General features: G+C 40.0%; 1 protein-coding gene across 2 annotated transcripts in view; it reads right to left on the minus strand.

The window, feature by feature from the left end:
* The window catches only part of CERKL (ceramide kinase like), a 137,328-nt gene that overhangs the window by 39,910 nt on the left and 74,240 nt on the right, over positions 1–23,178 (minus strand). The window lies entirely within an intron of this gene.

Here is a 23,178-nt window from a genome sequence, read left to right on the forward strand (position 1 = left end):
GGTGGGGGGGCGGGGAAGCAATAGACTGTAACAAATAGGAAAGTCCATTTCCTCTCCTTGGATAAATATGCTCATTATTGGAACTGGGTATTCCAGTGACCCCAGGGCTACCCAGGGCTGACCTGCTGGTGAGCTCAGGGTGGAGGATTCGGGGCTAGGTCAGGGCCAGCTCCAGAGCAATGCATGCTGGGAGCTAAAAACAGGGCTTAGGTCAGAGTTCAAACCTGAAAGAGGGCTGGAGGGAAAGAACTCTTCCCCGGGGAGCTGGAAAAGCAAGGTCTCTCAGCGGGATCGGGGGATATGGTGCTGCCTCACAGTTGGAGCTGAGATTTGATACTACAATTTTCTGGGCTTGCAAGATGCTTATCACTTAGAGCCCTGTTGGAGCAGGTGCAAAGCAAATTTTCTGTTGTTAGGAAGGGGCAAGAGGGGACAGAGGAGCCAGAGGAAAGCTGACGACTATTTCTTCCGTGATAAGCTGCTCTCACTGGGCCATGCTTCAAGGTTAGAAAAGCAGTTACTAGCATCCATTTTTAATGAAACTGTTACAAAAGCCAAAAGAAAAATGCCCATTACACTCATGTCAGTTTTGGGGCCTCCAGCAGAGACAATATTTTCTTACCATAATAGATATAATAAAAAATGTTCAACGAATCATATTGTTTGGATTCAGGGAGAGCCTTGGCTGAGGACCGGACAGCACGATGCTGAACTCCTTGTTCTTCTGTAATTGGCTCTGGGCTCCTGTTTTGGTGAGAGGTCACTGCCAATCTGCTAACTATACAGTCTTGAAACCTCAAAGCCATGCTCAACTCATTTTTTTCCCCCTTTCAATCAATTCCTACATTCCAATGAGTGCCCCGATTTGTGTGGTGATAACTGTCTGCTTCCATGCCTCTGCCCTTCCTGGCCGTCTCTCTCTGGCTACTCACAGGTGTCTTGCAGCATCCCGCTTCCACTGCATCCTCAGACCTTCTAGCTCCCAGCAGCCCTGCACTGGTTCAAAGCTCCAGGGCCTATCTCTGCCTGAGGAGCAAGCCTGAACCCCTGAAAATGACATCCAGAACCTTCCCCAACGAGCTCCAACCTATCCTCTCTCTTTCCTTTCACACAGATTCAAGAAATACTTATGAAGCATTTGTACTGAGTACTGGGAAGGGGGGAGATGATTCATATGTGGCTCGTGCTTCAAAGGGGGAAGACGTATCCACACAAACAGAAACAGTACAAGACAGAACAGATCTGTTAACACAGAGGCACAAAGTGACCTGGGAGTGCAGAGAGGAGGGTCTTATTAGAGATCTGTAAAAGGGCTTCCGGAGAAGGTAGCATCTGAGTAAGGCTCTGGGCTCACACTGCTGTTTTCCACCACTTGCAATGCCCTCCTGCCTCACACCTCATCCTCTCCCTTCCCCCAAACAGCAAAAGGAGGGCCAGGAAGAAAATACTGAGGCGTGAGACCTGCACAGAAAATTCTAGAAGCAAACTAAGCGCAGAGGGTTTTCTGTTTCAGGCCAGGTTCCCCTTTGTGAGCTCGACCCACTGTATTACTTGCTGAACACCAGGTCTGTCCTGTCTTCCTCCATTCAGGCTCCCTTTCCACTCTGCCTCAACTCCAACCCTGTGAAAAGGCAACCACTTTTTCATAGCTCACTTCAAATACCACTTCTTCACTGAAGCCTCTCCTGATCACCACAGATTCACCTCTCAGGCTTCTTACTCCTAGGTTATCTATCTTCTGTCAGTCTGTTATCTATTTTTTATATAATTTGTACAAAAATCTCTGATAAAAGACTCAGTGTCTCAGGATTCCCACTGGCCAAACCTGGGGCAACATAAAATGGAATAAAGACAGTAACATACCATACATACTATGGGGCACCATTTACAACAGCTAGAACATGGAAGCAACCTAGATGTCCATCGACAGATGAATGGATAAGGAAGTTGTGGTACCTTACACAATGGAATATTACTCAGCCATAAAAAGGAACACATTTGAGTCAGTTCTAATGAGGTGGATGAACCTAGAGCCTATTATACAGTGAGGTAAGTCAGAAAAAGAAAGATAAAGATTGTATACTAACACATATATACAGAATCTAGAAAGATGGTACTGAAGAATTTATGTGCAGGACAGCAGTGGGGCTTCCCTGGTGGCTCAGAGGTTAAAGCGTCTGCCTGCAATGGAGGAGACCTGGGTTTGATCCCTGGGTTGGGAAGATTCCCCTGGAGAAGGAAATGGCAGCCCACTCCAGTATTCTTGCCTGGAGAAGCCCATGGACGGAGGAACCTGGTGGGCTACAGTCCACGGGGTCGCAAAGAGTTGGACACGACTGAGCAACTTCTCTTTCACTTTCTTTCACTTTCAATGGAGACATAAGAGAACAGACTTATGGACACGGGGAGAGGATGAGATGTATGGAGAGAGAAACATGGAAACTCATATTACCATATGTAAAACAGATAGCCAACAGGAATTTCCTGTATCTCTCAGGAAACTCAAACAGGGGCTCTGTATTAACCTAGAGAGGTGGGGTGGGGAGGAAGAAAGGAAGGAGGTTCAAGTGGGAGAGGATATATGTATACCTATAGCTGATTCATGTTGAGCTCTGAAAGAAAACAACAAAATTCTTAAAAATAATTATCCTTCAATTAGAAAAATAAATAAATTTAAATTAAAAAACCCCAGGAACCATGTTTCTTTAAAAACAACAACACTAAACACACACACAAAGAAAGAAGAAGGAAAAACTGTCTTATAGAGGAAAAACAATAAATATAGAAAAGTTAAAGAGTTAGAAAATCAATATTTTTGACCATTATAATAATGATGGATCTAAGCAAGAATCAGCAATGGATGCTAAAACCATCAGTAATGACAGTCAGTTGCGGAACAATATATTTACTTATTCTTAAACTCTGTCCCTCCCTATCCTTCTATTTACAGACGATAAAGAGGATATTTACAGTAGGGAAAACTGGCAGACACCTCCTCAGTCAAGCAATCAAAGTTAACAACACTCTGAGTGATACAGACAGACACACATGTCTCATGTATGCCATGCACAGCACTAAGACACGCAACTTCTGCGGGACTTCTGCCCCGAGTGCATAATGTGGACCTGATATGATGAAACACTCAAACCCAAGTGGAAGGGTATTCTCAAAATACCTGCCTTAGACTTCTCAACACTGCCAAGACTATGAAAGACAAAAGCTGGGGAACTGTTCCAGATTAAAGGAGTCTGAAGAGACAACAACAAAATGAGGTATGTGATTCTGGATCAGGTCAAAACAAAGCTGCCATGGACAGTATTCGTGTCCTTTAATGAGGAAAGGCTAAGCAGATCAATCTAAGGCTCACTTTTATTAAAACATGACAAGGACTAGAAACTTGTTCTCAACTCCAGACAGTCCAGACTAAGATCTAGTTAAATTTCCCCTTACCTGGTACTTTTGTTAGAATACTCTCATTTCTCCAGCAGTAACAGACCCAGTAAGAAAGGTGTCTAATCACCAGATGGGAGTGCCCAAATACTGTCATACAAAGCAACTTTTATTCCCCCCTCCCTCTTCCTATATCATGACTGTGAAGGAATAAACATTCACGGAAATGAAAAACAGTCATTTCGGCTTGTGAGGATAAGCACATTCTAGCTGAAGGCTTGTAGACTTTAAATGTAAATATATAAAAGTACATGCCCTACAGCCCATCCAATCTTTGTGACACAAACCTAAGGCAGGAAAGGGGCTAAAATTTTTTTAAAGACTTTCTAAAAGGATTTAAGCAAAATAAGTTTATTTGAAGCCTCAGTTAATAATAGTAATGAAAACTAAATTAATCAGAAATATCCTTAGGCATTCTGGTCAATCAAGGGGTTTTTAAATACATGTCAACAAAGCTGATTTTGTTTTTTTTAACCAGAGCATGTATTCGTTTTCTCATTTCTCTCTTTCTTTTAGATGAACTTAACATGATGTCTATGAAGCTAAAGTCTAAGTCTATATGAATTAGGTAGCAATTTGATATCAAAATTTAGAAATCAGAATGGAGATTTCTACCCAATAAAGTAGGACTTTTTAATGTCCTTAAGAGATATGACTGCAAAGGTCCCAACCGTCTCTCCATCCACGCTCCTTCCTCAAGCCTCCTCCTATCCCATTCATTTTCTTGAATTCCTATGTGCCTTCTGCCACAGGGCCCTTGCACCTGCTCTCCCCACGAGCTGCCCACCTGCACCATCTGCCCCCGTAGCCACTTTGCCCAGTTAACCTCTTCTTTTGTTTTGATCTTGCCTCAGTTATCGCTTTCTGGGGAAAGCAGGAAAGCCTATCATGACCTCCTTGGCTTTGTGACTTCAGCTAGGTCATTTCCCCGTTACCATTTATTCTCACAAATCCATGTACTTCCCAATCGTGATTGTTATACACCATTGTAACTTTACATCTATTTATTAGTTAATCTTCCATATTAGACTGGAAACTCTCTTGGTTTGTCTCCAAGATTTTGCTCATGAACAATCATTCCACAGGGAAAAATAAAATGGTGTCTGGAGGTGAAGAGAGTGGGGGACAGTGTCAGGCTAGTGGGTACACAGAGAGGGCCTTCAGTTCAGTTCAGTTCAGTTCAGTCACTCAGTCATGTCTGACTCTTTGTGACCCCATGAATCGCAGCACGCCAGGCCTCCCTGTCCATCATCATCTCCCGGAGTTCACTCAGACTCACGTCCATCGAGTCCGTGATGCTATCCAGCCATCTCATCCTGGGTCATCCCCTTCTCCTCCTGTCCCCAATCCCACTCAGCATCGAAAGTCTTTTCCAATAAGTCAATTCTTCTCATGAGGTGGCCAAAGTACTGGAGCTTCAGCTTTAGCATCATTCCTTCCAAAGAAATCCCAGGGTTGATCTCCTTCAGAATGGACTGGTTGGATCTCCTTGCAGTCCAAGGGACTCTCAAGAGTCTTCTACAACACCACACTTCAAAAGCATCAATTCTTCGGCACTCAGCCTTCTTCACAGTCCAACTCTCACATCCATACATGACCACAGGGAAAACCAAGCCTTGACTAGACAGACCTTAGTCGGCAAAGTAATGTCTCTGCTTTTGAATATGCTATCTAGGTTGGTCATAACTTTTCCTCCAAGGAGTAAGCGTCTTTTAATTTCATGGCTGTAGTCACCATCTGCAGTGATTTTGGAGCCCAAAAAAATAAAGTCTGACACTGTTTCTACTGTTTCCCCATCTATTTCCCATGAAGTGATGGGACCAGATGCCATAATCTTCGTTTTCTGAATGTTGAGTTTTAAGCCAACTTTTTCACTCTCCTCTTTCATTTTCATCAAGAAGCTTTTGAGTTCCTCTTCACTTTCTGCCATAAGGGTGATGTCATCTGCATATCTGAGGTTATTGATATTTCTCCCGGCAATCTTGATTCCAGCTTGTGTGTCTTCCAGTCCAGCGTTTCTCATGATGTACTCTGCATAGAAGTTAAATAAGCAGGATGACAATATACAGCCTTGATGTACTCCTTTTCCTATTTGGAACCAGTCTGTTGTTCCATGTCCAGTTCTAACTGATGCTTCCTGACCTGCATACAGATTTCTCAAGAGGCAGGTCAGGTGGTCTGGTAGAGAGGGCCTTAGAGGGATGAAAGTCTAGCTGATGAAGGCCTTCAAGCAGCAATACCATGTGTAAAAGATAAAAGCTGTGTGCAGCAGTTCAGACTGGAGAGCAGAGTGGTGTTGGAAGGAATCTTACCCTAAGCACATAGAGCTCTATGGATTTTGCCCTTCCTGCAGTCAAAGTCAAAGTCAGGGAAGAAGTCAAGTCGCTACAGGTGTTCCAAAGCCTCTTTCCTGCTGAGTTAACCATCCAGTGCTGGAGTCTGAATCCAGGTCTAAGGCACTTGGTTACACTCTTCACCAAGTGACCTCAATGCAAATGTCTCTGTATTTGAGAACCACACACACAGTAGTTTTCTATACAGATTAAAATACACACACTGTACTCTGCGAATTCAAAATCTCAATTACCCAGTTCCCTTCCTGAAAGACAACTACTGGCATCACTGAGAATCTATTCTGTGCACATATGAAAATGTATGTATATGTTCAGTGACTTTTTGCATAGATGGCAGCATCCCAACCTATTATTCTGTGCCTTGCTTTTCCTTTTACAATATTTTGGAGATGATTCCATGTTACTACAGAGCGCCATCTTAGTTTATCTAGAGCTGCCTAGTTTTCTTCGTATGAACCTCAATTGAATTAACTAGTTCCCTGGGGATAGGTATTCAGGTTGTTTCCAATCTTCCTTTATTGCAAATAATGCTGCAATAAATGTCATTTTGCATCTGTTTACGGAAAACTGCAGATCAAACCTCTAGAAGAAGAATAACTAGATCAAAGAATATGTACCCTTGAGAGTGAATACTGCCAAATTACTTGCCATAGAAACAATTCAGAGTTGTGACAAAAAAAAAGTAAATGCTAGAGTAAAAGTAATTGATCTTAAACCCTGGCTCCTGCATTTGCCAAACTGTGTGACTTTGGGTTATTGTCTAACTTCTCTGTTCTTCAGTTTCCTCATCTGTAATAGGGGCTAATAAGAGTACCATTCACAAAAGGTACATGTGATGATTAAATAAGTGAATATAAAGTACTTAGGAAAGTGCATGACACACAGTACTCAGTTTACCTATTATTTTTACTACCAATTTACACCACCAGGAACTTAGAGTGTCTGTTTTCTTACACCCTTGTAAACCTTGCATATTTTCAATTTTTTTTGATCTTTGATAATCTGAAGGATAAAAAACTGCGTATCACTCTAATTTCAATTTACATTTATCTTATGGGGGGGTGAGAAACATTGAAAATGTTTAACAGCTGCTTTTATTTTTCCATGAGCTATCAGTTTATATCATTAGCCAATCTTTAAAAAGAATCTTTGTATTCTTTGACATGGTAATTATAGTAGTGCTCCATACAGTAAGAAAAATCAACCTTTTGTTAGATGAATTACAAATATTTTCCCCAGTGTGTCATTTAGTGATTTTCATTTTATTTATGCTGTTTTCTCTGTTAAAAGTTTTCATTTTTATGTGCCTGTATTTGAATATATCACTTCTTTTATAGCTTCTGGGTTTTGTGTCATATTTAAAAACTCCCTTTGTGACAAAAAAAAAAAACCCTGCATTTTTCTAATAATTTGATGGTCTCAATTTCATATTTTATGAAAGCTAACCGTAACTTTTTTCCAGATCACTATCTATTCCCAACATCATTCATGACATAATCCATCTTTCTCCCACAGATTTCAAATGCCACTTTTTTATATATTAGGTTTCTAATGTGTTTGAATGTAATCTAAGTGTCTAAGTGTTATGATACTGATTCATGTCAGTGTAATAACATTTTAAATATCATAGTTTCTTAACATGACTTAATAGCTGGTACAATTGGTCTCTCTTTACTACTTTTAAGAATTTCCATGTCTATTTTTACACATGATCTTTAAAATCAGTTTGTCTAGTATGAAAAACTCTACTGGCATTTTACTGAGATTACATTAAATATAAATTATCTTAAGGACAATAACACTTTTTGAGATTCAGTCTTTCTTTACAGAAACAAGGTATGCTTTTCCATTTTAAGTTTTCTGTGTCCCTCAGTGCCATGTTAATTAAATGTTTGTCAGATGAATGCTGAACAAGTCTACGTTTTTCATCTTTTTTGTTACTGCCATCAAGATGTTTCCAACTCCCCATCTCCTCACTGAATATTAACAGCAAATATCAAAACTATTTATTTCTACACCTAGCACTTAATCTTCTCATTGTTCATCATAGATTTCCTTTTATTCTCTTGGATTTTTCAAGATAATAGTTCTTTCACATTCAAATGAAGGTACTTTCACTTTTCCCTTTCCAACTGGCATACAAATTCGTATTTTTTCTCTACTCTACTTGCATTGGTCGGTTTCACCAGAAGAATGAGACTAACAGTGCTGATGAAGATTACTCTTGTTAGTTCCAGAGCTCAGTGGGATTCCTTCACATATTTCTTCCTGTTGGCTTTAAAATGAGATGTACACTCATTATCAGAGAAATGCAAATCAAAACCACAATGAGGTATTATCTCATGCCAGTCAGAAGAGCTGTCATCAAAAAGCCTACAAACAATAAATGCTGGAGAGGGTGTGGAAAAAAGGGAACCCTCTTACAATGTTGGTGGGAATGCAAACTGGTATAGCCACTACGGAGAACATTGTGGAGATTCCTTTAAAAACTGAGACTAGAACTGCCATATGACCCAGCAATTCCACTGCTGGGCATATACACCAAGGAAACCAGAATTAAAGAGACACATGTATCTCAATGTTCATCGCAGCACTGTTTATAATAGCCAGGACATGGATGCAACCTAGAGGTCCATCAGCAGATGAATGGATAAGAAAGCTGTGGTACATATACACAATGGAGTATTACTCATCTATTGAAAAGAATGCGTTTGAATCAGATCTAATGAGGTGGATGAAACTGGAGCCTATTATACAGAGTGAAGTAACCCAGAAAGACAAATACTATATATTAACACATATACATAGGATATGGAAAGATGGTAACTGATCCTACATGCAGGGCAGCAAAGGAGACACAGATGTAAAGAACAGACTTTTGGACTCTGTGGGAGAAGGAGAGGGTGGGATGATTTGAGTGAATAGCATCGGAACATACATTACCATATGTAAAATAGATAACCAACGTGAGTATGATGCAAGGCACCCAAAGCCAGTGTTCTGTGATAACCTGGAGGGATAAGAGGGGGAGGGAGATAGGACAGGGCTCAGGATGGATGGGACACATGTATAGCTATAGCTGATTCATGTTGATGCATGGCGAAAATCATCAAAATATTGTAAAGTAATTATCCTTCAATTAAAATAAATTAATTTAAAATAAAATGAAATGCATATGGCTCAGATGGTAAAGAATCCACCTGTAATGAAGGAGAGCTGGGTTTGATCCCTGAGTTGGGAGGATCCCCTGGAGGAGCGCATGGCAACCCACTCCAGTATTCTTGCCTGGAGAATCCCCATGGACAGAGGAGTCTGGCAAGCTACAGTCCATGGGGTCGCAAAGAGTCAGACACGACTGAGCAACTAAGCACACATATTTATCATGCTCATAACGTAGCCATCTCTCCTTATTTTATTAAGGGTTGCTTGACACTCATAAGTAAAAACAATCTATATTTTTCCTCTTTTGGACTTCATTGTCAGATGTTGGTATTAATTCCATGCAAGTTCTATAATAAAATCTGGGAGTTTCATTTTTTTTCCTATGCTCCAGAATAGTTTAAATAATATTGAAGTTTCTTGTTCCTTAAGGTATGGTGTATATTCATCTGAAAATGTCAGAGTTGGTGGGGGTTTTTGTTTTGGGGATTTTTTTTTAGAAGTAACAAAAAATTTCTACTTCTTTGGTTGTAATTCATCTGTTTACATCTTCTCTACCTCCTGGAGTCAGTTTGGCCATTTTTACTTTCCTGGACTATGTGTTTATTCATTTCATCCTGCTCCTAAGTGGCAGTCCAGGTTGCCTACAGGTTTCCGGATGTGGTCCTCCTATTGAGTAGCAGAAATAACACTATTTCCCCTGATAATCAGAACTGATCTCCTTTGCCAGCAAAGCAACTACATTATTATTATTTTTTCATTTGCTGGTTCAGTCATATGGTTCAATAATGTGACCAGGTAGTTTCAATGTCCAGTTCAATTGAACCATTATCATTTTCCCATATGGAAGTATTCTTCTAAACTAAAAACTCTAAATCAGCAGAGTTCAAAGTTCTAGAGACCAGAAGCAAAAAATACTATCACTGGGAAACAAGGTGAAGAAGAGAGATGACACTTACCTTCACTCACTCACTGGTCCACAGACCTATGTATTCTGTTTATGGAACTAAAAGCTGCTTTAAAAAAAAATAAATAAAAATAAAAGCTGCTTTACTATCACAAGATTTAGCCTCCCAAGTGGAAGCCAATATAATAAAATAGGAAATGTGGTAAGACTAGTGAATTCCATACTGTTCAGCCAATTGATTTACTTTTCTTGATGCGAATGAGTCTCGTGATCAAAAGCAGTATTGTATAAGGTGTAAATTCACTGAACAAGGTATTTAGGAGAGTCATCAATGGTAGTCCTGGCAGAAACACGGTGGACAATAAATCCAAATCCATACCAAATGTAAGCACTGGTAGCAAAGAGGCCAAGACACTGACCTTTCACAATAGAGAGGATTCAATGTATCAATCTCCCACCAAGTGGTTGACTGGTTGCTCTGGGATGTCCAGGACTCAAGGCTGATCTGTTTGCAGGTAGAGTACTCAACAAAATGGTGATAATCAACTCAGCCTTAGTGGATATACGTGCTTATTGCTAAATCCCTATATTTTTCCCCTTCCTGCCTTAAGGCCACTTTGTTTATATGTTCATTGTGCAAGCCTAGATGTGCTCTGAAAAGATGCTGACAAACATCTATAGAATGGAGCATCTTGCCTATCTGGTTATTTCCTCTTCTAGAATAAATTTTCCTTAAATCTCATATCTGTTCTTATTCTGTGAAAGTCATTCATATACTTTTAGTTTATTACATCTGTCACCAACCTTGCAAATTTTTACTTCCAACTATTTGGCCAAGCTCTTAACCACTAATCATGCATGGAGACATTAATCTCTCTGGCCATCACTCCATAACAACTTATATCAACCAAAGTTCTGACCACCAGAAGGATCTCCCTTCCCTACTATCGTCTAAGAACACTTTCAGGTGGGGTTGTAACACTTCAGGAGGTCACTTCTATCATACCATGCAGAGCTGTCTCTGAACTGTCTCTGAACATTTATTTCCCTTAGTCCATTGGTCAGAGAAGACATCTCACGAGGCCAAATATGTGGGGTGGGGGAGGAATGAGGCAAGCAAAGCAGCAACAGCTGTAGGCCGCCAGCATAGTCAATGCACTAGAGCCTTCTCCTCTGCCCTTTTTATAACATTATGTGTGCAAAACAGCTTTCCATTTAAAATAGCTAGAGTATTTTTGAGTCAACCAAGCTTTGATCAATACAAATGTTTACTAGACATCTCAAGTTTAACGCTTTCAAAACTAAAATTCTGCTTTTTCCCATCAAACTTGGTCTTTCCACCCACCATCTTCCCCTTCTGACTAAATGACAACTTCATCCTTCCACTTGCTCCAGTCAGAAACTTCACTTTACTCTGAATAACTACTTAAGGATTTCTCCCGCCTTTCTAACATGCACTACGTGCTGTGCTGAGTCGTGCTTAGTTGCTCAGTGGTGTCTGACTCTGTGCGGCCCCATGAACTGTGGCCCGCCAGGCTCCTCTGTCCATGGGGATTCTCCAGGAAAGAATCCTCTAGTGGGTTGCCATGTCCTCCTCCAGTGGATTTTCCCAACCCAGGTCTCCTGCATTACAGGTGGATTCTTTACCATCTGAGCTACCAGGGAAGCCCAAGAATACTAGAGTGGGTAGCCTATCCCTTCTCCAGGAGAACTTCCCAATCCAGGAATCAAACTGGGGTCTCCTGCAATGCAGGCAGTTTTTTTTCACCAGTTGAGCTACCTGGGAAGCCCAATACGCACTATACTTGCCATTAACCAAATAGTACCAGTTGGGAGAAGCAACATCATTTTTAAAAAAGAATAGCACTCATTTAGGAAGAATGATTGAATTAGAAAATCTCTATGATCTACTCCTAGTTAAATAATCAGTTCAGGCAAGGATAATCAACACACGCTAAAATCGTTAGATGAAATATTTACTGAAGACTAGACATTCCCTTGGTCCCTGAGTATCACTCAACAAATTATCTACTAGTTTCAAATAGAGACATTACAACAGAGGGATCAAGCTTTCACCTCCTTGATTCAGGGATCAATCTTAGCCTTGGGAAGTCATCTTGGCCTCATTAATAGTGGGAAGTCAGACATTATGTAACACCCGAGATGATAAAATATGAACACATATCATTTATGAAGTATTCTTGCCCCAAATTTACAACATAAATCTAGTTAAGTCTTTAGATTGAAAATCCAGCTTATAGTAAATACAGGGAATAAAATAATAAGTTAAATGATGCCCCCAAGAACAATCAGATGGGGCCTAGCAGTACTACTCAAAGCCTGTGATCTCCAAAATGACAGCCCGGCATCCCCCAACAGCTCATCAGAAAGGCCCACACCAGAACCACTGAATCAGAATTTCTGAGAATAAGGACCAATCATCTGTATGTAAATGGGCTAAGAGTTTCTCAGAGAATAAAAAAGATGAGGAAGGGCATGTTGTAGTGTTACAGTTTAAATGTATTTAATAGATTGGGCACTGATTGGTACAAGTCAGCTATAAAAGACATTTTGGAAAGTGGCAGAAATTTCAACGTGGACCAGGTATTCAGTTCAGTTCAGTCACTCACTCATGTCCAACTCTTTGTGACTGTATGAACTGTAGCACACCAGGCCTCCCTGTCCATCACCAACTCCTGGATTCCACCCAAACCCATGTCCATCGAGTCGATGATGCCATCCAGCCATCTCATCCTCTGTCGTCCCCTTCTCCTCCTGCCCTCAATCTTTCCCAGCATCAGGGTCTTTTCCAATGAGGATTATATGATATTAGATGATAATAAATACAAGTATTGTGCATTCATTTGGTAGGATAATGATATTTTGCTATTTCTAGAATTTTTGTTAGAGATGCTTACTGAACTATTTCTGGGAAAAATACCCAACATGTAATTACTATGGAAGAACTGTACAAAAAAGATCTCAGTGAGCTGGATAACCATGATGGTGTCATCTCCCATTCCAAGTCAGACATTCTGGAGCATGAAATCAAACGGACCTTATGAAGCACTGCTGCCAATAAAGCCAGTGGAGGTGATGGAATTCCAGCAGGGCTATTTAAAATCCTAAAAGATGATGCTATTAAGGTCCTGCATTAAAAATGTCAGCAAATTAGGAAAACCCAGTCAGACACGACTTGGCAAATGAACAACAACAACAATGAAAATTACCCATGATATTTATCAGTTCAGTTCAGTTCAGTTCAGTCGCTTAGTCGTGTCCGACTCTTTGCGACCCCATGAATCGCAGCACGCCAGGCCTCCCTGTCCATCACCATCTCCCGGAGTTCACTCAGACTCACGTCCATCGAGTCAGTGATGCCATCCAGCCATCTCATCCTCGGTCGTCCCCTTCTGCTCCTGCCCCAATCCCTCCCAGCATCAGAGTCTTTTCCAATGAGTCAGCTCTTCGCAAAGTACTGGAGTTTGTGCCCAAAGTACTGGAGTTTCAGCTTTAGCATCATTCCTTCCAAAGAATCCCAGGGTTGATCTCCTTCAGAATGGACTGGTTGGATCTCCTTGCAGTCCAAGGGACTCTCAAGAGTCTTCTCCAACACCACACTTCAAAAGCATCAATTCTTCGGTGCTCAGCCTTCTTCACAGTCCAACTCTCACATCCATACATGTCCACAGGGAAAACCATAGCCTTGACTAGACAGACCTTAGTTGGCAAAGTAATGTCTCTGCTTTCGAATATGCTATCTAGGTTGATCATAACTTTCCTTCCAAGGAGTAAGCGTCTTTTAATTTCATGGCTGTAGTCACCATCTGCAGTGATTCTGGAGCCCAAAAAAATAAAGTCTGACACTGTTTCTACTGTTTCCCCATCTATTTCCCATGAAGTGATGGGACCGGATGCCATGATCTTCGTTTTCTGAATGTTGAGCTTTAGGCCAACTTTTTCACTCTCCTCTTTCACTTTCATCAAGAGGCTTTTTAGCCCCTCTTCACTTTCTGCCATAAGGGTGGTGTCATCTGCATATCTGAGGTTATTGATATTTCTCCCAACAATCTTGATTCCAGCTTGTGTTTCTTCCAGTCCAGCGTTTCTCATGATGTACTCTGCATAGAAGTTAAGTAAGCAGGGTGACTATATACAGCCTTGACATACTCCTTTTCCTATTTGGAACCAGTCTGTTGTTCCATGTCCAGTTCTAACTGATGCTTCCTGACCTGCATACAGATTTCTCAAGAGGCAGGTCAGGTGGTCTGGTATTCCCATCTCTCTCAGAATTTCCCACAGTTTATTGTGATCCAACAGTCAAAAGGCTTTGGCACAGTCAATAAAGCAGAAATAGATGTTTTTCTGGAACTCTCTTGCTTTTTCCATGATCCAGTGGATGTTGGCAATTTGATCTCTGGTTCCTCTGCCTTTTCTAAAACCAGCTTGAACATCAGGGAGTTCACGGTGCACGTATTGCTGAAGCCTGGCTTGGAGAATTTTGAGCATTACTTTACTAGCATGTGAGATGAGTGCAATTGTGCGGTCGTTTGAGCAATCTTTGGCATTGCCTTTCTTTGGAATTGGAATGAAAACTAACTTTTCCAGTCCTGTGGCCACTGCTGAGTTTTCCAAATTGCTGGCATATTGAGTGCAGCACTTTCACAGCATCGTCTTTCAGGATTTGAAACAGCTCAATTGGAATTCCATCACCTCCACTAGCTTTGTTCGTATTGATGCTTTCTAAGGCCCACTTGACTTCACATTCCAAGATGTCTGGTTCTAGATTAGTAATCATATCATCATGACTATCTGGGGCATGAAGATCTTTTTTGTACAGTTCTTCCATGTATTCTTGCCACCTCTTCTTAATATCTTCTGCTTCTGTTAGGTCCATACCATTTCTGTCCTTTATTGAGCCCATCTTCACATGAAATGTTCCCTTGGTATCTCTAATTTTCTTGAAGAGATCTCTAGTCTTTTCCATTCTGTTGTTTTCCTCTATTTCTTTGCAATGATCGCTGAAGAAGGCTTTCTTATCTCTTCTTGCTATTCTTTGGAACTCTGCATTTAGATGCCTATATCTTTCCTTTTCTCCTTTGCTTTTCGCCTCTCTTCTCTTCACAGCTATTTGTAAGGCCTCCCCAGACAGCCATTTTGCTTTTTTGCATTTCTTTTCCATGGGGATGGTCTTGATCCCTATCTCCTGCACAATGTCACGAACTTCATTCCATAGTTCATCAGGCACTCTATCTATCAGATCTAGGCCCTTAAATCTATTTCTCACTTCCACATGATATTTATAATTTATTTTAAAACACATAGACAGTCATAGAAAATAAATGAATGTATACCAAGGTGGGGAAGTGAGAGAGAGGAACGGACAGAGAGATTGGGATTGACATATATACACTGCTGTTGCTGCTGCTAAGTCGCTTCAGTCGTGACCGACTCTGTGCGACCCCACAGACAGCAGCCCACCAGGCTCCCCCATCCCTGGGATTCTCTAGGCAAGAACACTGGAGTGGGTTGCCATTTCCTTCTCCAATGTATGAAAGTGAAAAGTGAAAGTGAAGTCACTTCAGTCATGTCCGACTCTGTGTGACCCCACAGATGGCAGCCTACCAGGCTCCCCCATTCATGGGATTTTCCAGGCAAGAGTACTGGATTGGGGTGCCATTGCCCTCTCCATATATACACTACTATGTTTTAAATAGATAACTAATGAGAACCTACTGTTTAGCACAGGGCACTCTACTCAATGCTCTGTGGTGACCTAAATAGAAAGAAAATCCAAAAAGGAGCAGATGTATGTATATATATAACTGATTCACTCTGCCATACAGCAAAAACTAATACAACATGGTAAAGCAACTACACACAAATTAAAAAAAAAAAAAAAACTATGCTCCAATATAAAATAAAAATTAAAAAAACTGACAATAAAATGTTTGAAGCCACTATAGAAAAATATTAATTAAGTACAGAATCTAGGTAACAAAAATATAGAAAATATAAAAACATTATAATGGGCGCTTATATGTTAGACATTTTTTCATAAGAGTAAAAAATAGATCTTAGCATCATCTTCAACTTTTTTCAATATCCACCAAGTCAGTAACTCCAGCCAGCTCTATCTTCAAAAATAAATCAAAAGGCTGACCACTTCAAACTACCTCTCCCACCCCTAACCTGATTTAAGCCATCATCTCTTGCCTGGATTATACCAATTCCTACTTAACTGGTCTTCTGCTGCAGTCCTTTCATCCACTCACACAATCTACTATCTACTTGGCAGCCAAAATATATATATGTTGAAAGTAAGTCAGATCATGTTACTCCTCTACTTAAAACTCCAAGATGGCCCCTATTTTTCTAAGGAGAAAAATCAAAAACCATACAAACCTTACAAGGTCCTTCATGCATTACCTCCAGCCACCTCTGTGACTTCATTTCCAATTACTCTGCTCCCTGACTCTACTCTGCAAATGACATTCTTGCTCAGCATTTTGCCCTTACTACTTCCTCTGCTTAGAATTACTTCTATATCCAAATGGCTCCCATGACTTTCAACTTTCTTCCAAAACTTCATAGCCCGTGAAGTCTCCCTTACCACCTGTGTGCAACAGCAAATCTTTCATCCCATTTTGACATCACAGAAATACACTTATTTGATTTTTTCAACTCCCTCTTCTTAGGAATTACATATTTGTGTCCCTCCAAAATTTATATGTTGATATCCTAATCCCCAACGTGAGGGATTAGGAAGTGAGACCTTTGGGAGGTAATTAGGTGATAAGGATTGAGCCCTTATGAATGGCATCAGTGCTTTTATAAAAGAGACCCCAGAGGGCTCTAGCTTTCCTTCTGCCCTGTGAGGACCCGAGAGCTCTCACCAGACCCTGAACGTGCCGGCACCCTGAGCTCAGACTTCAAGCCTCCAATACTGTGAGAAGTAAATTTCTGTTATTTATAAGCCTCCCTCTCTCTGGTACTTTGTTATACCACCCCAAACAGACTAAGAGACTCCACTAAGACTAGAATATAAGCTGGGTGTGTGTTCAGGCGCTTAGCCATGTCTGACAGTGCAACCCTATGGACTGTAGCCTGCCAGGTTTCTCTGTCCATGGAATTTTCAAGGCAAGAATATTGGAGTGAGTTGCCATTTTCTCCTTCAGGGATCTTCCCAACCCGGGGACTGAACCCAAGCCTCCTGCATCTCCTGTATTGCAGGCAGATTCTTTACCACTGGGGAAGCCCAGAATATAACAAACTACTTGATAATACTTAATAATAAGCTACTTGAGTTCAAAGACTTCGTGGTTCTGCGCTTTGCTATATTACTAGCCCTTGGAATAGTATCTGGCACACAATAGATGCCCTATTGTGTGTGTCTGTGTGTGTACTCTTTTAAAAAAAACCAAAAGCTAAAAATAAATTATAAAAAATTCCAATTGTATTAAAGAAAAGATCAACACTGCAAAAAACAATCATGCAAGCAACAAGCCTTTCTTTTAAAATTGCTGTGATATAAAATACATCCAGCAATGTAACCACTTACATTAATTTCTAAAATAAAACAAAAAGACTAAGGCAAATACTTCACAAAGAGCCAAAGATTTATCAGAAGTAGGTTTTGCAATAGGTACTTATATCCTCTGAAAGAAACATTTAGCATAAAAAATCTAACAACCTCTTATTGCTGTTAAACTTTTAAAAAATAATTCAATCCCTATCTCATATTTACTTCCTATATACAAATAAACCCAGCAGAAGAATTATATTTAAGAACTGGGTAAAATCTTTTCTAAATTAAACCTATAGCAACAATGAAAACAAATACTTAACCCTTTCGCTTAGAACTGAAAATTAATCAGTTTGCCTTCCCAAACCACTCATAAGTTATTAAATAATCAGAAAACGGGCCAGGAAGAAACTGCCTTTAGTCCCCATGGCACTAGCTGGTTTTGAAAACAATATCAATTGTTCCATCTTAGGCTTAGACTGGGAGTGCCGTCCTCAGCACCAGCAGGGCACTTGTGCTCTAGCATCTCACAAGAGAAAGGACAAAGCAAAGAAGCAGGAACCCAAGGATGGCACCGGTGTGTTAACAATGAAGCCAAGAAGGCATTCACCAGCTGACATTGCCAAATGACCTGAAAAATCTATCTTCCATAAAAAGAATAGTAGGGAAAGAAATTGGAGGCTTTGAAGACTAGGTTAAGAAGGTAGGAAAGAGGAAGAAGTTCTTTGTTTTATGAAATGTGATTGATTTATTGATAACATCAGTAACAACAAATAAAGAAAAAGATGATTTTAAAATGTGTTTGTGAGAAAATAGACATGCATTCTAGATCTCTTGCCCAAACAAGAGATCAGTAAACATCCTTATGTGATACAGAAATATCAGTATGTGTGTGCTACTGTGCTCAGTTGCTCAGTCGTGTCCAGCTCTTTGCAACCCCATGAACCCGCCCCCCATGACGAGCCCACCAGGTTCCTCTGTCCATGGAATTCTCTAGGCAAGAATACTGGCCTGGGTTGCCATTTCCTTCTCTAGGGGGTTGCTCCCACCCAGGGATCAAACTCAAGTCTCCTGCACTGGCAGGCAGTTTCTTTATCACTGAGCCATCTAGGAAGTCCTATGGACAGAAATATAGTTCACTGCAAAAATTTCTGTAACTTATTGGCTGCAAAGAACTCTACAGAAGACATTTTTAGAATGAGATGATGGGAAGCATCAGGCAGTCACAACCTTATTCTTCTTTCATTCAATTATGAGAAACTGTTTACTATGAAAGCTGTACTGAGACACAAATCCCCTGAACTCCTTGAAAAAATGAATCTGAAAGTGATAAATTATTTATTCATAATTTTACAATAGTATAAGCATCCCGCAAAAGATAATCTAGGATTAAAATATAGATATGATTCAAAATTAATATGCAACTGACTTGGTTCTCAATCCTTTGGTAAACTCTCAATTCAGTCGGTAGACCTTTTGAGCATGCCAGTTTTCAATGAACCAGCAGTGTAAAACAGAATGGCCAACTGTTCCTCTGTTAGTAGCAAATGTGCTAATATGTGCTAGTTTAAACTTGATCTATCAGTGAGTCAATGAACCATGAAGGGTGGGGGTTAATCAGGGTGTTCTCCAAACAAAGGCTCGTGAGAGCAGTGGGGATGCCACTCCCAGACTCACATCTGTGCTGTTTTGAGTGGAGCATGATGGAAATGTCATGGTGTTCATCAAAGTTAAGAGCCCAGAACCCTGTCACAGTCTTGCCTATATTCACAACCACTGTACACAGAAAAGCAACCAAATTGTGGCAAACAGAATCCAAACACAGGCAATAAAGCCACAATTCTCAGGAGCTATTAATATTAAACTTTGCCCAGTTAATGTGTAACAGTGATGGTAAAAACCTTTCACACATAAGATCTGACAACTTCCCAGCAGCACTCAGAGTTGATAATATTTTATATTAGGTGATATATGTGAAAATGCATCAATTTCACTTTATTATCAACCAAAGCTTACTGATGCGCATATTTACACATACCAGTGAAAACAATCTAAATACTATAATCTACTTAAAGTAACAAACAAGCTCAATAACTTCTGCATACACATGCAGCCCACCAGTGTGACATATTTCCAGTTATTTCCAATAACTGAAATGGACTGAGCAGCAATGAGCAGAAAGAATCACCTGCTGCCAGGAGTAACCACCTCAATATTTCATATTTAAATAATAAAGGAGTTAAGACTATATAGAAAGAGCCAGAAGAAACAGGAAGAGGAGCAAGAAAATTCAACAAAATATATCATCCATTTATTTTTACTAGACATTTATAATAATCCTGATAAGATAAATTTTTATTTACTCTGGTCACTATACCACTTTTCCCAGTACAAAACCCAGACTGAAAGAAGTACATGTTACTGGCTTCAGGAAAGATTTTTTATTCCCTTGTTCTGCTTAAAACTTGACCAAGAATTAATTTAAATAATTAGCATTGAAATATGACTATGAAAATCCAATTTGATGAAATAATTGTACATTTAAACCTTCACAAGCCATGAAAATATGAAAATGTCAGAAAATGATTTTAAAAACTTAAATTTTTTCATTTAACTATAGCATGAAATTTTATAGTTTCATGTATACAACAGAGAGATGCAACATTTGCATATACTACAAAATATTAATTGCAATATGTTTAGTTATCATATTTAACAAACAGAGCTCTAATAAAATGTCACCAACCTGTTCTTTGTATCTATGAGTCTAGCTTTGGTTTTGACTTTTCAGATTCCACATATAAGTAAATCACACAGCATAATACCCTCAAAGTCCATCCAGGTTTTTGCAAATGGCTAGATTTCATTCTGTTTTTATGACTGAGTAGTATTCTATCATGTATATGTACCACATCTTCTTTATCCATACATTCATAAATGGACACTTAGGATGTTTCCAAACTTAACTAATATAAATAATGCCACAATGAACACGAGGAGGGGGCATCAGCTCAGTTCAGTCGCTCAGTCGTGTCCGACTTCAACCCCATGAATTGCAGCACGCCAGGCCTTCCTCTCCATCACCAACTCCCGGAGTTCACTCAGACTCACATCCACCGAGTCAGTGATGCCATCCAGCCATCTCATCCTCTGTCGTCCCCTTCTCCTCCTGCCCCCAATCCCTCCCACCATCAGAGTCTTTTCCAATGAGTCAACTCTTTGCCTGAGGTGCCCAAAGTACTGGAGTTTCAGCTTTAGCATCATTCCTTCCAAAGAAATCCCAGGGCTGATCTCCTTCAGATTGGATTAGTTGGATCTCCTTGCAGTCCAAGGGACTCTCAAGAGTCTTCTCCAACACCACAGTTCAAACGCATCAATTCTTCAGCACTCAGCCTTCTTCACAGTCCAACTCTCACATCTATACATGACCACAGGAAAAACCATAGCCTTGACTAGACGCACCTCAGTCAGCAAAGTAATGTCTCTGCTTTTGAATATGCTATCTAGGTTGGTCATAACTTTTCTTCCAAGGAGTAAGCGTCTTTTAATTTCATGGCTGCAATCACCATCTGCAGTGATTTTGGAGCCCCCCAAAATAAAGGCTGACACTGTTTCCACTGTTTCCCCATCTATTTCCCATGAAGTGATGGGACAGGATGCCATGATCTTCGTTTTCTGAATGTTGAGTTTTAAGCCAACTTTTTCACTCTCCACTTTCACTTTCATCAAGAGGCTCTTTAGTTCCTCTTCACTTTCTGTCATAAGGGTGGTGTCATCTGCATATCTGAGGTTATTGATATTTCTCCCGGCAAATTACTGTCTTTGTTTTCTTTGGCTAGATATCCAAAAGTGGAATTGCTAGTTCATGTGACAGTTCCATTATTAATTTTTGAGGTACCTTCACATTGTTGCCCACAGTGGGTGTAACATTTACATTCCCACTGACAGTGGATGAGTGTTGCAGGAGAGTTCTTTTGACAATAGCCATTCTAGTGGGCATGAAGTGATATCTCATTGTGGTTTTGATTTGTATTTTCCTGATGATCTTGAGCATCTTTTCACATGTCTTTTGGCCCTCTGTATGTCTTCTTTAAAAAAAAAATGTCTATTCAGATACTCTGCCCATTTCTCAATCAAAATGGTTTTTGTTGTTGTTGTTATAAAGTAGTGTGAGTTCCTTATATATTTTGGGTATTAATCCCTTACTGAATATATGATTTGCAAATATCTTCTCCCATTCAGTAGTCTGTCTTTGTATTTGTTGATGGTTTCCTTCACTGTACAAAAACTTTTTTTTTGATGTAGTCCTATCTATTTTTGTTTTTGTTGCCCTTGCCTTTGGAGTCAGATCCAAAAAAAAAAAAAAAAAAATCACTAAGACCAATGTCCAGGAGCTTACTGCATATGTTTTCTTCCAGGATAGTTATAGTTTCAGGCCTTCCTTTCAATTCTTTACTCCATTTTGAGTAAATATTTGTATATGATATAGTGATCCAGTTTCATTCTTTGTTGTGCAGCTGTCCGGGTTGCTCAACACCATTTATTAAAGACACTGTCCCTTCCCCATTGCATATTCTTGCCTCCTTTGTCATAAATTAATTGACTATATTATGAGTGGGTTTACTTCTAGGCTATCTATTCTGTTCCACTGATCTATGTGTCTGTTTTTATGTCAACACTATACTATTTTAATTACCATAGCTTTGCAGTATACCCTTCTAGCTGCAAAGTTTCTGTTGAAAATATGCTGATAGACTTATGGGGTTTCCCTTGTAAGTTAAAAATTGTTTTCTTGCTACTTTTAAGACACTTAACTTTTGATATTTTAATTATATTGTGTCTTACTGTGGAATTCTTTAGGTTCATCTTATTTGGAATTCTCTGGGCTTCTTGGACCTTGATGTCTGTTTTATTCTCTAGATTTGGAATGTTTTGCCATATTTCTTCAAGTAAATTTTATGCTCCTTTCTCTCTCTCTCCTCCTTCAGGGACCCATATAATATAAATGTTATTCTGCTTTATGTTGCCCCAGAAGGTATGTGCACGTGCGTGTGTGTCTGTGTGTGTGTACACACATATGCTCTTTCTGGGTGAGTCCCATTGCTTTGTCTTTCAGTTTGCTGATCTGCTCTTCTGCTTTATCCAGTCTGCTGTTGAATCTCTCTAGTGTTTGTTTTTTTTTTTTTTTTCCCAGTTAAAATATTATGTTCAATTCTGCCATTTCTGTTTGGTATGTTCTTATGGACTTTATGTTTTCTACCTCTTTGTTGAAGTTCTCAGTGTGTTCATCTATTCTTTTCTTGAATTCAGTGAGTATCTTTTCAGTCATTACTTTGAACTCTGTCATCAGGTAGATTCCTGATATCTCCAGTTCATTAAGATCTTTTTCTGAGGTTTTTGTCTTATTCTTTCACTGGGAACATATTCCTCTGTCTCTTCATTTTGCCTCACTCTTTGTGTTTGTTTCCATGCACTAGGCAAAACAGCTACTTCCCCCAGCCTTGAAGGAGTGACCTTGTGTACAACATAGTCCCTGGGGCCCAGAAGTACAACCCCACACCCCTGGCCACCAAGCCAGGTGGTCTAGAGGCATCTTCAGGGTGGGCTGCATGAACTCAACAAGTGCAGCGGAGGGAGTCCCAGCAGACTCCTGCTTTTCCAGGAGATGCCTTAAGATTAGTATTCACATGTGGTTTAAGCACTTTTCAAACTGATGCTTTTGCACTGGGGTCTCTTAGCCTGCATGCAAGCAATGGAGCAGGTTCTCCACTCCCCACAGCTCT

This window comes from Oryx dammah, unplaced genomic scaffold, assembly GCF_014754425.2.
Source record: "Oryx dammah isolate SB20612 unplaced genomic scaffold, SCBI_Odam_1.1 HiC_scaffold_27, whole genome shotgun sequence".
In the NCBI taxonomy this organism is placed as follows: Eukaryota; Metazoa; Chordata; class Mammalia; order Artiodactyla; family Bovidae; genus Oryx; species Oryx dammah.